Consider the following 3,924-nt stretch of genomic DNA (forward strand, 5'->3'; position numbering starts at 1 on the left):
TTTTTTTATTTACTTAAATTTTTACATATATTTTTTAATTTTTGTTTTATACTAAAAATTTTTTCTATTAAAATTTAACAAGAATAAAATTCTAAATGTTTCGGCCATAAAGATGAAGGTTTTGAATATGGATCAAGAATAATCTTCTTGATTCTCTGATAATATAAGATTTATGATGAACAATAGAAGTTGTAACAGAAGATAGCTTAGAGATATGCAAACACAACTTGATTAGTTCATAGCATATACATTCAAGGCCAATTTTCTGGTATCAGTAATTTGGTGCTGAATTTTCGCCCATTTTATTTATTATAATAATTTTTTAAACATAATAGCAAATACCTAGAACAATGAATGCACATACACACGCTTCATGTGGAACCATGTATGTTGTTGACTTAAAATTCATGTATGTTTTGTTTCTAAGAAACGCCAACAATATAAATAATAGAAGATCGTTATCCACATAATTTGATAAATTTAAGATGATAATATTGTAGTAAGAGAGACAGAAAAAAAGACAAGGTCAATGTTAGAAAACAATTGCAAATTCTCAGAGATTAAAACATACGTTGGCATGACATGCAAATGTTAACATCGTTATTATTGATCCCAAGGTACAAAATTTTATTTGATTGACACTACACATACACATTTAGGAATTACATTACCTTATTATTACTTATGAATATATAACAAACTCCATAGTGTAAATTAAATGTAGCCAGAATTTGTGTATCACGGATCCATGTATAATTAAATGTTATCATTCTTTTTATCAATTATTTAAGCCATAATTTTAAATCATGACCATAATTTGTTCTATAATCACTCTATAATTATGGTTTAAAAGTATGAATAATGGTCAATGGATCAATGCTTTTTTTCTCCAGCCAACTATTTTTATTATGATAAATAAATTAGACAAATGATATTAAAATTTAGAGTTTAATACATTTTAGTCTTTGTAATATTATTTTGATTTCTTTTTCTTTGCCTTGATTCATATTTTTATTGTAGTCTATAAAAAATGAGAAAATATTTTATTTTAGTTCATATTATTAGCTTGTTTATATTAAATACTAACGTGTCAAGTAGAATTCCAACTGAAGCATAGATTCTCATGACAGCCACATATCACTTCAGGAAATGAAATAAAAATTTGCAAATTTTACCGAAATTTAATAACCCCGCAAAATTAACAGTAACACTAAAAATTTAATAACTAAAATAATATACATAACCTTCATAATTTTATGTATATAATATTTATAGATATATATTTATTATATCTAAAAGAGAAAAAGACAAATAAATTTTTAATTTTTTAACTTGAATACAAATAAATTTTTAATTAATTAAAAATACAAAAATATTTCTCACATTTTAAAATGTCAGTCACTCAAATTCCTCCATTCAAAATATATGAGAATAAATAAAATTTTTAAAAAGATTTAAATGTTTTATATTTTAAAATGTGATAAATATTTTTATATTTTTAATTAACTAATGAGTTATTTGTTTTTAAATTAAAAATTAAAAAATTTATTTATTATTTTCTCATAAAAGTTATGTAATTATTTTAATAATAATTAATAAATACTAAATAAAAACATTGACCTTTGGATTGATTTTCTTTTGTCTCTTTTCAAAATTAACTTACGATGATTACTATTATTAGTAATTGAATCACTCAAATATTTGATCCACTCATCATATATATATATATTGTCTAAATCTTGGTTTAATGTTAAGATTGAAGTGAAACATTAGCTTCTTACTGTTACGTATTTTGTCTTGACATTCTCCAGTGACTCAAATTAAAAAGTTGAAACATCAACATCATGCAAATCTTCTTTCTATGATTCACTGATTTGTGAAGAGATGATGAACATGATACTGCACCAGAAAATAAACCCTAATAAATATATAGAATCTGTAAGGATACATATGCATATACATTATTATTCTGAATGGCACCTTCTAATCTTGTTTTTGTGTCTCTCATGACACTACATGGTGCAGTGCAACCAAATATGTGTAAGTGTTTATTGCTCTGGAAAAGACACCCTCAAGACCCAACATTCAAACGCAGGTTAAGCGTAACAATGGAAGTTTGACCACCAAATTCAAAAACTATGCATTCTTATTCTTATTATTAATTATTATATAATAAAACAAAAAAGAATAATAGATTAAAAAATCGTACCATACTGTCTCCTTCGGCAGCTGCAAATGCGCTGGTTAGCTGTTCTGCCTCTAGTACTTTGGATTGTTTAAATATTATGTGGGGAATTAATTTTTTTAATTGTTTTTTTCAGTGTAATTTTTTATTATATATTTTTTAAGTGTGAAAAAAAAAATGTGGGAGAAGATGTTAAATGGTAAAAGATTATATTTGACAAAATAATTGAAAAAAAATGAAAAAGTTTATTTTTGAATTATGTATATATAACGGAGTTTATGACTAGTCTTTTATTCTCAAAATTAATTGTTGGTTTTGATCGACGAATATTAAAAAATTAAGATTTATTTATCTAATGAAAGGAGTTTTGTTGCCCGAGATACTTTAATTTGTTTTTATTTTTAATTATTATTATTTGATTATGATTGAGGATTTCTTTTTTTAAAAAAATTGATAAGCAATTTTTTTCTTTCCTGGAATAATATTCTGAATTCTTTTTTTGGGGGTCCTGAAACTCTTTTGTGGAATATTTGGGAATTTGGGCCTGGTCTTGGTGGGCTCAAAATTTTCATCCAAAAATATCAATTCAGTACCGTAGTGACCTTGAAACTATCGGGTTGACCCAATATTTATTGTGAAAATCAGAAAAAGATTTGGGTTTACCTAAAATGTTAGTTACTGGGTTAACTATTTTGGACTTAATTTGTGAAAGCATATAAACTTGTAAATAGGACATTGGAAACATTCTGTGATCCAAGTTTGTGATTGACACCATTACGTTGGGATATTGTCAGAGATGACTAAATTCCCAAAGGTATTTTTTCCGTATCGGAGTCGTGTACTAAAATAGCTTTTAAGATTTTAATTATATTAATTATATTTTTTAGATTAACAAAAATATATTATGTTAGTCTTTTATCTATTTTTTGTTAACTATATATTGACATAGTTTGATGATGTGCATCATTAATGTCACGTGTCACATTATTGTTTAATCACGTGTAATAGTGTGATGATGAGTTGATTAATAAGACCCCATATACTGATATGAATGGCTGGATCACACGTCACAATAATATTTGACCATGTGTCATTTATATCACATATTATAATATTATTTGTCCATGTATCATTCGTTATGTCATTATTGTAGATATCCTAAATTAGTCTTTAATTTTGCTCTAAATAATTCATTTTAGTCTTTAAAATTGAATATCATACACCAAATTAGTCTTTTCACTAATTTTTTTAAATTTTTTTATAAATTCAAATTTTTCAATATTTTTAAAGGAGCTATTTTTTATAAATTGAATATCATTAAGTTGCGTCAGTATGTCGTTAACGTAAACTGAGTTAAAAATTAATATAATACATTTTTATCAATCTTAAAAACATAATTAGTATAATTAAAATTTTAAAAATTATTTTAATATACGATATCAATCTCAAAAATCACTTTAGAAATTTAGTTTGAAAGATACTTTCTGAGAGTTGAGACCGAAAATCCGTCTCTTGCTTTCTATTTGATTTTTGTATTTTTGTTTCAAAAATAAAATTCAAATGCAACTTATTAAATATCCTGAAAGATACATTTTTAGTATATTAGTAAAGCAAGTGATTATCAGTAGCTCTTATAGTCTTATTGCAAAGGTTCCGTTCAATGTTATGATTTTTAAATGAGAAAAAAGAGAGAAAAAAAGAGTCACAAAGTTAGCTGAATGTAAAAATAGAAGGCTAAA

Source organism: Arachis duranensis, chromosome 2 (genome assembly GCF_000817695.3).
Source record: "Arachis duranensis cultivar V14167 chromosome 2, aradu.V14167.gnm2.J7QH, whole genome shotgun sequence".
NCBI lineage: Eukaryota > Viridiplantae > Streptophyta > Magnoliopsida > Fabales > Fabaceae > Arachis > Arachis duranensis.